Raw genomic sequence first — 13,101 nt, 5'->3', positions numbered from 1 at the left:
TGAGATATACCCGCTGGAGCGCAGACTACGGGTGGGTGTTGCTATGGTGACCAATGAGCTAAGATAAGGCGGGGATTTGCCTAGCAGTGATTTATAGATGGCCTGGAGCCAGTGGGTTTGGCGACGAATATGTAGTGAGGACCAGCCAACAAGAGCGTACAGGTCACAGTGGTGGGTATTATATGGGGCTTTGGAGACAAAACGGATGGCACTGTGATAGACAACATCCAATTTGCTGAGTAGAGTGTTGGAGGCTATTTTGTAAATGACATCGCCGAAGTCAAGGATCGGTAGGATAGTCAGTTTTACGAGGGCATGTTTGGCAGCATGAGTGAAGGAGGCTTTGTTGCGAAATAGGAAACCGATTCTAGATTTAACTTTGGATTGGAGATTCCATCCATAGTCATCCACTAGATGGCGTAGATACGGGTCTGTCTGAATGTAATCACCCTATCTATGCTTAGCACATTTATGTTAAGTCAGTATCCCTCTACATATAACACAATAACAAACAGTAGTCCAACCATAAAAGGTGGAAGAGGGTCTTTGGGAACACACAGCATTGTGTATTGGCTGATATTTTATATATCAAATTTGCTTTTGTTTGTATGTGTACAAATGCAATGATAACAAACAGTGATTAGGTCTAAGTTGATTTGAATCGCCCACTCACTTGCATTTTGTGTAAAGCTGAAAATGCTCATAACCATGTATCGCCTCCCACCCATCCACATATGACCCTACACATCTTAAATCGCCAAGGCAGCCCACACGCTCTCTCTTGTAAGCGATCCCAATATAAACAGGTCAAAGCGCCTCCGTGTAACGCACATAATACATACAGTAGGGGAGTGTTAATTCTCACCGCGGGAAAATGGAAGGCTGGCTGAATAAGGAGAAACAGGTTGAAGCGAGTTGAAACTTGTGTTCTAAAATAAGTTGCCATGTTTAGTTCGAAAAAGAGGGAAGGAATGAAAATGTATCCATAAGCTGTTGATTTAGTACATTAAACAATGGCCTTGGCCTGCACCTTGAAAACATGGATAACGCTACTGTAGCGTTGACATTGGTGTCAGAATCAGAATCACCTTTATTTGCCAAAAACATTTGCATGTACAGGATTTTGACTCTGTGCAATGGTGCTGCCACAATAAGCAGAACATACAGACAGACAATAAACAGTATATATGGAAAAAATATGTAGACTCAGAATGTACACAATCCACATACAGTATGTACACTATGAACACTGAAGCTAAAAACTACAGACTACACTATAAACACTATAAGCTACATTATAATTATGCATGTAGAGATGTATGAATAACTGCGGGATGGTGCCATTCCACTTCTGATATAATGTTAATCACAATATGCTTTATCTACTCTGTTGATAGCATCTCACTCCAGTTCTATTGTCATTACATTGGCTACCTGTAAAGTATTGAGCTGACAGCAAGGCACTCAATGATAGACATGGTTGTTCAATGCAAACCAGGCAAGGCGCTCCACTCCCAAGGCATGTTAACAATACCAAGGTTTATAGAAACGAGGCTGAGGGCAGAACATTCTCAATCAGCACTCCACAGTTATGGAACAGCTTGCCAAGTCAGGTGACAGGGGTAGTGGACATGCCAGATGCCTGTAGGGAAATATTATCAGTGGTGGTGTGCAGACACTCAACACTTTACTGGTATCGTCATCACCACGCACTGCTTCTATAATTGGTGGTCCTCTGAAGCTCAGCTGGTAGAGCACGTCGCTTGTAACGCTAAGGTAGTGGGTTCGAACCCCGGGACCACCCATACACACAAAAAAAAAAAATGTATGCACGCATGACTGTAAGTCGCTTTGGATAAAAGCGTCTGCTAAATGGCATATTATAAATTATTATTATTGGCCCCATTGCTTCTAGTAGATTTGGTCCCACTGTCCCAGTCAGAGCATTAATGTACATATACTCATACCAATCATTTCACAGTATCCCTTTAACCGCCAAACAATTCCCCAATTATTCTGCACTTTGTATAAAAAAGACAAAATCTCTACGCTTTGAACATGATATTCAATTATTTTCTTAAGCTCTGCATATGAGGTTCTGCTAGAATCCTTATCAGCGTTCTATTGTTAATGGTGGATTGACTAGGAGGAGCCACTGTAGTCGGAGGATTTGAAGAGAATGGATTATTTTTCTCTTACAGAAATCACACACAGAGAGAGTACATGATTAACATTTTTACAGGTCTTTCTGACTCTCCCCTCATACCACTGATTAGTAGTCTAATACATAAAAAAATGAATAAATGTCACAACTTCCGCTGAGGCTGCTTCCCCTCCTTGTTCGGGCAGGCTTCGGCGCTCGTCGTCACCGGCTTACTAGCCACTGCCGCTCCATATATCATCATTCCATTTGTCTTGTCTTGTCAATTACACACACCTGGTTCATATCTCCTCATTAGTCCGTGTATAAGTGTTCCCTCTGCCCCCTTGTCCTTGTGGTTGATTGTTTTATGTGAGTTGAGTGTAGCTCGGTGGAGCTACTCGTACCTTGTATTGCCGGGGTAGATTGTTCCCCTGTGCCTGTATTTTGTTGTCGCTATCCAGCGCAACTGTGTACGACGGAATAAACTCTGTATTCAGTGATTTACCCTCCTGCGCCTGACTCCTTCTAATCACACTCATCACATAATCACTCGCTATGGAGTCAGCATGAGAGGAGCGCATGCCTGGAGTCGTGGCACGGGTCCAGGAGCATTCCACGATGCTGGCAAGCTTGGGGGAAACGATGGATCGGATTCTTCAGGTCCTCCAACGCCTGGAGAGGAGAGGACCCGATCTGTCGAGACCAGCTGGCCAATCGGATCCACCCACGGGAGCTAGCTTGCCGGGACACCATGTTGTCCTTCACGCAACTGGTGGACATGGCCATCCATTTGGACAACCGGCCGACTCGGATCCCGAGTTGATGGAGCTGGGTGGAGCCAACGTCCGAGAGAGCGGAGGACGACAGCAACAGTATCACTCGGATGGCACGAAGGGACAGTACACCACACGTGGTCGTCAATGCTCTTTTGGGTCTGGAGGCGGCAGGCAGGGCACTCTCGCATCACCTCAGGTATCAAACACCCACACTCGTTCAGAGCCCTCTACTGCGCACTGTACCCTACCCATCTACTTTCCCGATCACATGGTAGCTCCCCAGTGTAAGGCACTAGTCGATTCAGGCGCAGCTGGGAACTTTATGGACAGGGCATTCTCACGCCGTCTAGGCATTTCATTGGTTCCCCTATCCATTCCACTCGCCATCAGAGCACTTGATAGTCAGCCATTAGGGTCCGGGTTTGATCAGGAAGTTACTGCACCACTCACCATGATTACCCAGGAGACTCATTGTGAGCAGATCACTTTTTTTAATTATTGAGTCCCCTGCTTTCCCTGTGATATTAGGGATCCCTTGGTTAGCACTCCACAACCCCACCTACTCATGGCCGCAGAGGGTTCTCAGGGGTGGTTGCGAGAGTGTCAGGGTAGGTGTCTAGGTGTTTCCGTTGGTGCAACCACGGACCTCCACCTACAGGACCTCCACCGACAGTACTCCCCCGAATACCTCGATTTGACACACGCATTCTAAAAAATGCAGGTATCAAGTTACCACCTCATCGGGCGGTGGATTTCGCGATAAACCTCCGGGTAGACAATGTACCTCCCAGGAGTCATGTGTACCCCCTGTCGCAGGCTGAAACGGAGGCTATGGAAACATACGTCACCGAGTCCCTGCACCAGGGGTATATACGTCCCTCCACTTCACCCGCCTCCACGAGTTTCTTCTTTGTGAAGAAGAAAGACGGCGGTCTGCGCCCTTGCATTGATTATCGACCACTGAACACGGAGACGATAAGATTTAGTTATCCTCTCCCCCTCATTCCTTCAGTGATTGAGTCAATGCATGGGGGGCGCTTCTTCACCAAATTAGATCTCAGGAGTGCGTACAACCTGGTGCGTATCTGAGAGGGGGATGAGTGGAAGACAGCATTCAGCACAACCACGGGGCATTATGAATACCTGGTGATGCCCTACGATTTGATGAATGCTCCATCCGTCTTCCAGTCCTTTGTGAACGAGGTGTTTCAGGAAATGCTTGGTCGCGGTGTAGTGGTCTACATCGATGACATCCTGGTGTATTCCGCTATGCACGCCGAGCATGTGTCCCTGGTTCGCAAAGTGCTGGCCCGACTGTTGGAAAATGACCTTCATGCCAAGGCAGCGAAGTGTATGATTTTCCAGCAGTCCGTCTCCTTCCTCGGATACCGCATTACCACCTCAGGTGTGGAGATGGAGGGCGATCACATTTCAGCCGTGCGTAATTGGCCGACTCCAACCACAGTTAAGGAGGTGCAGCGCTTCCTTGGCTTTGCCAACTACTATCAGAGGTTTATCCGGGGCTTTGGCAAGGTCGCAGCTCCCATTACATACCTGTTGAAGGGTGGGCCGTCCCTGCTCCGCTGGTCTGCTGTGGCTGACCTGGCCTTCAGCAAACTGCGGGGTCTGTTCACCTCAGCCCTGGTACTGGCCCACCCCGATCCATCACTACCGTTCGTAGTGGAGGTGGATGCATCCGAGGTAGGGATAGGCGCTGTCCTGTCTCAACGCTCCGGCACGCCACCCAAGCTCTGCCCCTGTGCCTTCTTCTCTAAGAAGCTCAGCCTGGCGGAGCAGAACTACGACGTTGGTGATCGGGACCTGTTGGCTGTTGTCCGAGCTTTGACCGTGTGGAGGCATTAGCTCGAAGGGGCGAAAAAACCTTTCCTCGTCTGGACGGACCACCGTAACCTGGAGTACATCCGGGCAGCGAGGAGGCTGAATTCACGCCAGGCCAGGTGGGCCCTATTCTTCACCCGGTTCGATTTTACACTGTCATACATCCCGGGTACAAAGAACGTGAAGGCAGACGCATTGTCACGGCTGTATGACACAGAGGAGAGGCCCAGAGACAACACCCCCATACTCCCGGCCTCCTGCATTGTGGTGCCGGTAGTATGGGCGATGGACGCAGATATAGAACAGGCATTACGCACAGATCCATTTCCACCTCAGTGTCCAGCTGGGCTGTGATACGTGCCTGCTCTTATCCATGATTATCTGATCTACTGGGCACACTCGTCACCCTCCTCTGGTCACCCAGGTATTGGTCATTCAGTGCACTGCCTGACCGGAATGTACTGGTGGCCTACCTTGGCTAGGGACGTGAGGGTGTATGTCTCCTCCTGCTCGGTGTGCACCCAGAGTAAGGCACCTAGGCACCTCCCAGCGGATAAGTTACAATCTTTACCAGTTCCACAACGACCATGGTCTCACCTAAGTGTTGATTTCCTGACTGATCTTCCCCTCTCCCAAGGTAACACCACCATCCTGGTCGTTGTGGACCGCTTTTCCAAGGCCTGCCTCCTCCTTCCTCTACCCGGTCTCCCCATGGTTCTGCAAACTGCGGAGGCCCTGTTTACACACGTCTTCCAGCACTACAGGATACCAGATGATATAGTGTCTGACCGAGGTCCCCAGTTCACATCCAAGGTCTGGAAGGCGTTCATGGAACGTCTGGGGGTCTCGGTCAGCCTGACCTCTGGGTTTCACCCCGAGTCTAATGGGCAGGTGGAATGGGTAAATCAGGATGTGGGTAGGTTCCTGCGGTCCTACTGCCAGGACCGGCCGGGGGAGTGGTCGTGTTCTTGCCATGGGCAGAATATGCCCAGAACTCTCTCCGCCACTCCTCTACTAACCTAACGCCATTACAATGTGTTTTAGGTTACCAATCGGTTCTGGCACCATGGCACCAGAGCCAGACCGAGGCTCCTGTGGTGGATGACTGGTTTCGGCACGCGGAGGAGACGTGGGGCGCTGCCCACTTTCACCTCCAACACGCCGTGCGTCGTCAGAAGGCCAACGCTGACCACCACCGCAGTGAGGCCCCGGTCTTCGTACCGGGGGATCGAGTCTGGCTCTCGACCCAGAATCTGCCCCTCCGCCTGCCCTGGCGGAAGCTGAGCCCACAGTTTGTGGGGCCATTCAAAGTCCTGAGGAGAATCAACAAGTTCACCTATAGGTTACTACTTCCCCCTGATTACCGTATTAACCTCTCGTTTAATGTGTCTCTCCTCAGGCCGGTGGTGGCTTGTCCGCTCCAGGATTCTGAGGTGCGGGAGGTCCCTCCACCTCCTCTGGACTTCGAGGGGGCCCTGGCGTACTCTGTCCATTCTATCCTGGATTCGAGGCGTCGGGTGGGGGGCCTTCAGTACCTCGTGGAGTGGGAGGGGTACGGTCCGGAGGAACGATGCTGGGTCCCGGTGAGGGATATCTTCGATCCCTCCCTGTTGCGGGATTTCCACCGTCGCCATCCGGCTCGTCCTGCTCCGCGTCCTCCTGGCCGTCCCCGCGGCCGGGGTCGGCGCGCTGCTGGAGCTGCGCATCAAGGGGGGTACTGTCACGACTTCCGCCGAGGCAGCCTCCCCTCCATGTTCGGGCAGGATTCGGCGTTCGTCGTCACCGGCTTACTAGCCACTGCCGCTCCATATATCATCATTCCATTTGTCTTGTCTTGTCAATTACGCACACCTGGTTCATATCCCCTCATTAGTCCATGTATAAGTGTTCCCTCTGCCCCCTTGTCCTTGTGGGTGATTGTTTTATGTGAGTTGAGTGTAGCTCGGTGGAGCTACTTGTACCTTGTATTGCCGGGGTAGATTATTCCCCTGTGCCTGTATTTTTTTGGAGCTACCCGTACCTTGCATTGCCGGAGTAGATTGTTCCCCTGTGCCTGTATTTTTTTGGAGCTACCCGTACCTTGCATTGCCGGGGTAGATTGTTCCCCTGTGCCTGTACTTTGTTGTCGCTTTCCAGCGCAACTGTGTACGACGGAATAAACTCTGTATCGGTGATTTACCCTCCTGCACCTGACTCCTTCTAATCACACTCATCACAATGAAATGAACAGCTGAATGAACAGACTTCTACCAACTTCCTTGTACACTCCCCCTCAGTCTGTCACTTTAATTACTATTCCTCACAAAGTCTGCTGTTTTTGAATGAACAGTGGGAGCCAAAGTACAAATGTAACTGAGCCATTGAGAATATTGTTCAAACCAATGTGTTTTCATTAGTGGGTGGCTGTGCATACTACAATCATCAATAGGATTCTCTTGGTCACCAACCAAATCATTACCCTAATAACCCAGTAAGTAAACACTGGGTAAGATTTAGTCCTGATAATTAAGCCAAATGTGATCTAATTCTGGGGATTGGTCAATTGGGCATCGATCCCCTGTGGTTTCTGCATCCAATGTCTTGTTTAACATGCATTGTTTGCAAATTCACATTGGCTGAAGCAAAGTTAAGTGTGTTGGTCTGTGCACATAGACAATTCAGCATCTTTCATATGGCAGTGGGGACTGTAGGTTATTTGCCCCCAGACAAAGCAGTACATTTTCTAGACTACTCCACCTAGTATCATACAATTGGATCATATATGGCCAAATTAGTATTCAGGGACTGTAATTGAAAGGTACCTCCCACTACACCAACAGTATACTGTATATTTCTATGCAATCTGCTTTGTATAAATAATTGGAGTAAAGTGAGGCTTCTTTTAGAAAGGCTAAATATAGCCTAGTCAGAACCAGGGCTATTGCAAGTTAACTGGGAATAATTATTACATTTGCTGTGAGTGACAGAATCCAAGGCTTGCCACGAAGCACATCATTCCCTAAATTCCCGATGTTTCAGCAGTGTAACGTATAGTATGTCAAATGTATAGTTAATTTAAGGTATATGACAGCAATGTTGTAAGTAGTAGAGTACCAGTATGTGAATGCTATATACAGTATGTAATTGTTGGACTGTTCTGTGATCTTGTGTCTGGACAATGCCTTCTAAATGGAAGGTTCTAATCCTCATACAGTCGCTAAAATAACGTAATCTGAAGCATAGAGAACAGGTTTAAAATAAATAAACTATTAATATACTGTGCCGCTACAAAATTAATTGGCAGTGAGACTTACTGTGAGTACTGCTCAATCCACCATTCATACAGAAATGACTAAGGATGATGTACTACCTTTTCACCTTGACCTAAAAAAATAACAGGTTTAAGGTTTTTAAGGTTTAATTTATCCTAGGACAAACTCAAGTATTATTTTTCCCAATTATGAAAAGCTCAGTGCCTGATTTTAATTTAATGGTCTCTGCCAGTTATTGCCAATTTCTTTACATTGAAGTTGTTACTTTTGGAATATATTGACCATTTATCATGCTTTATGATAGATAATAATTTGGTGGGTGCTTATATCTGTCCTATTTCACATATGTGAAGTGTGTTTATATGAATGTGTGAATTGGAAATGTGTTTCTTGCATATCCCAAATCTCCCTGCCATTATCAACGGCGACCCTGGATCAATTGGGGTTAAGTGCCTTGCTCAAGGTCACATCGGCCAATTCTTAACCTGGTCGGCTCTTGGATTCGAACTAATGTCCTTTCGGGCCCAATGCTTTAACCACTAGGCTCCCTGCCGACCATGTATACTATCATGGAAAAAAACATATAGATTAAATGGTTGTAAAGATGGGGAGAGGTCTATCCGTAATAAAAATATGCTCTGCTTTTTTGACACCACACTCCAAAAAGCAAGTTCTGCAGGCTCTAGTTTTGTCTAATCTTGATTATTGTCCAGCTGGCCCAAAACAGACCGGCACGTCTTGCTCTTCATTGTAATCAGAGGACTGATATAAATACTATGCTTGCCAGTCTCTCTTGGCTATGAGCAGAGGAGAGACTGACTGCATCACTTCTTCTTTTTATAAGAAACAATGTGTTGAAAATCCCAAATTTTTTGCATAGTCAACTTACACACAGCTCTGACACACACATTTACCCCACCAGACATGCCACCAGGGGTCTTTTCACAGTTCCCAAATCCAGAACAAATTCAAGAAAGCGTACAGCATTATGTAGAGCAATTATTGCATGGAACTCTGTTCCATCTCATATTGCTCAAATAAACAGCAAACCTGGTTTAAAAAAACAGATAAAGCAACACCTCATGGCACAACACCTCTCCCCTATTTGACCTAGATAGTTTGTGTGTATGTAGTGATATGTAGGCTACGTGTGCCTTTAAAAATAATGTAGTTCTGTCCTTGAGCTGTTCTTGTCTATTAATGTTCTGTATTATGTCATGTTTCATGTTTTGTGTGGACCCCAGGAAGAGTAGCTGCTGCTTTTGCAACAGCTAATGAGGATCCTAATAAAATACCAAATACCAAATAGCCGGGCAATCACCAAAGATCACCCCATCAATGAGAAATCTATATGCTTGACCCTAACACTTACTTTATCGTCACCTCCTTGAAGCAGTGACAGGTTCACGGTGTAGCTTTTGGCGCTGTACTGTACCGTCGGTCGTCGTCGTTCTGGATGTATTGGTGTGGAGATGAAAAGTCCTCCAGCTCTATTTAAAAGAGGACTCTTCATAAAGATTGTTTCATCAATGTGGTAAAAATAGATTGGTATTTCATCAGAGGACAATTGCATGCAAATCAGTCTCCCTTGAACGGTTGTGCTACCCAGGGGACGAAAGTGAGGGAGATTTAGGTTGGATCTACTCAGCAGCCATTTTAGTCCGCTGGGATTTCTTGATTTTTATTCACACACACATAAAGCCATTGTGCTAATGTTAGCTATGAGTCACTATTAAGTAAGTACAGCATCAGGGCGTGTTATTTATATAATGGAGTTATTGTAGATACTGGTAATGTACTCTACTCAAGATGGCTGTTTTGGGGGTGGAGGATTGAACCGGTTGGTCCTGAGGAGTCTGGCTGGCTTAGGTAAATTATTGCAGTAGCGCTTTACATGCTAATGTCATGAGGTGAGCTGGACTACTCAGCTTTAACCCCCTTGTCCACTGTTGACACTACTCCCACTGGGCACAAGCTGTCCATTTTCCATGACACAATGTTGTATCCATGTGGAAAACTTATTGAATTTGTAAGTCATCAACGTACATGCATTTAGAGAACTTTATGTTTTTCAGCCAACCTTTAACAAACAATTTCAATTCACTTTGGTTGACCGCTGAATGAAATAGTGATCCAAACTAGGCATACAACTGACGTCAGTGCCCAGTCAGTGGGTTCTTGCATTCCACAAAGATTGGGCCAATTGCAACCACTGATGGCCACCAGATTATCGCCATCTGATCTCTCGTTAAAACATCAATACGCTCTAAAAATCACTCGCACAGCTGATCTCAATTGCAACCATCACCGATTTACCGTTCCATGACACGTATATCGGGGCTATCTTTAGTTCTGATCACAACCAACATTTGTCAAGACAATTTCGCCCTCTGGTGGGTATTATCACCTAAAACATTTTATTCTTGCTTATTGAGCAGACAAAGAGCGATTTATCTATTTGACAATCATTCCGTACAACTGCAATAAAGTATTTTATTACGATTTATGAATTGATTTATTGCACTTTACAGAGAAGGTGTTCCCTAATGGATATGCAAATACATGCTAGAATCTCACTAGCTCGTGCTTAGCTCTGCCCACCTCCTTGCTTGTTCTGCCCACTATGCTTCATTTGCTCCCATTGAAAACGATACTGATAAACTATCTTGGGTTATTTATAAATATATTTGGTTCCAGCATCAGATCAGTTTGTCTGCTAGTTTTTTTCCTGCAGGTTTTAGCTCTGAGCGCTAAGGTTAGCTGGAAGAGTTGCATTGAACATAAAGTGGATGAGAGTAAATGTCACACCCGGACATACTTGTAGCTAACCTTTTGGTTTGCAGTTGGCAAACCTTTTGGTTTGCAGTTATGCATAACAATGCATAATTTGGTATTTGTGTAACCATCTTAAACATGTCTAGAATAAATTACCCTTCATTCCAGATCCTCTATAAAGAGTACACATGATTCAAAAGAGGGTGTCTTAATTCCTGAAAGACATCAACACCCACTTCAAATATGCAATCAAAATAACACAGCTTCATGAACTATAAAAAGGGCGGCAGGTAACCTAGTGCTTACCCGAGCCAACAAGATGGAAAATATGTTGATGTGCCCTTGAGCAAGGCACTTAACAATAATTTGCTCCAGGTGTGATGTACTCCTATGGCTGACCCTGTAAAACAACACATTTCACTGCACCTATCTGGTATACGTGACAATAAAAACATATTTGTTTCTTTTTTTTCAAGGGTTCCACGAAACATCACTTTTGAATGTCTTACAGTTACAGTAAGGCCTACAGCTCTATGTTGAGGGTACTAGTTGGGAATCTGGCCATGGGTTCAGCCATCTCCTGAGAGCCTCCTATGAGAACCGTGGGCTATTTCCAGTGTACTAGGCTATTTATAGTGCTGCTTGCCTCAATAGAGAGGCAAAAATGAGCCGGATCTTCCAAGCAATCAGGCCAGTAATCTGACCGACTAAGGGCCTTGCTTGAGTATTATTAGTGTTCAGGTCAGTTTCAATCCTCAGACTTATGAGGTCATGATCACCTCAATAAAGGAGGTGAGTGTACCTCAACAGGAGGTGTGTATCATAACTAAACACCTTTCCTGGAGGAAGTGATTGAGTTCATTAGCCTTTTGCTGTGTGTCTGTGTGTGCGTGGTGTGCGTAGCCCTTTTTGGTGTGAAGTCACCAACTGTGCCGGATGTGTTTGCAGCAGCTTCAGGGCACAGATGCTAATGAGGCGGAGTCCTCCAAGGTTCTGGAATGTTGTGCACACTAATTCACAAACAACATTAATGTAGAGGCATTACGGAAGACGCTAAAACACACATTCAGAATGAAAACTTAACCTAAAGTCACATGGGCTTTTTTCTTGGACCATTAGACTGTATCATGACATCCAAAGTTAAGACGTACCAAACATGCAATGAAACGCATTAAAAGTCTTTCACAATCGAGCTTGTTATTGGAAGCATTTAAGCAGCTGGTGACCTCTCTTTCTCCCTTGTCCTCTCTCTCATTACCTGGTCTAATGGACATTGATGAGCATCGTTGCTCCATTCTTTGTTTACTGTACACACAAGCTAATTTACAGTGTTGTGCTATACTGGCACTTGTAGGCGACAGGTATTTATGTCTTAAACAAGGGCATAAATGAGGAACTCCCAAGTCCTTTATGTACAATTTCTGGTGACGATTTGGCATGCGTCTCCGGGGTACGTGACCGGTGGGAGATGTAAGGAGAGGCATTGAAATAGTGGGAAAACGTTCGCCCTGGAGCTAATGGTGTGTGTAAGTGTAATGTTCTCTCGTTCCCTCTCTCCACTTTCCGTGAATGCATTACCCCTCTGGCGCATCAACTGTGCGCTTTGTGAAGCACCCCCTCTCCAATCGATTGGTGTACATAACCCTAGTAAGACTGGAAACTGACGATTGTTGCAAGGCAGTCTCTCTTTCTCTATCCAAACGCAGTCAAATAATGGAAGCCCTAATTCTCTCCTCCTGTGACTATAGGATGATATAGAAGTGTCCTTTTCCAGAGATGTTTGAATTTCTGCCACCAAATAATGTAGGATGTAATCTATGGATACATTGATGATGCCTGATGCCCCACTGGTGACACTTGAATGCTACTTGCTTAATTACTTGATCCTTGTCATCATATTCTGTACATTGAATAGTTACCTTTTAGAATGAAAGACAATGTGAAAGACAAAAGCAAAACGGTCTGATTAGATTTCAGCTTCCTCCTTTCCCCAGCAATTCACAAATCCCCTGGCGGCTACTGTTCATCTATAACAATTAATGATGAAGAGTATATTACTGCTTCTTACTGCATCTTGCTTTCAAGATGCATTCCCCAGCACCTTTCTCCATGAAGTTGACAAGAAATGCACTGCTTGAAGAACTGTTTGGCCTGAGTTTGACAGACTACCTCATGGCTTCTGCAATGCTCCTGACTTCTTCATGAGAAGCATGACCACCTTCAGTGATTAAAACTACACCATCTCAACGACCTTCAGAGGAGATTGCTCTAGATAGACTTTAGAGATTCAGCTACCTGCAGACCAATGGTCTCGAAC

This window comes from Coregonus clupeaformis, chromosome 2, assembly GCF_020615455.1.
Source record: "Coregonus clupeaformis isolate EN_2021a chromosome 2, ASM2061545v1, whole genome shotgun sequence".
Taxonomy (NCBI): domain Eukaryota; kingdom Metazoa; phylum Chordata; class Actinopteri; order Salmoniformes; family Salmonidae; genus Coregonus; species Coregonus clupeaformis.
Note: the sequence above shows the minus strand (reverse complement) of the source record.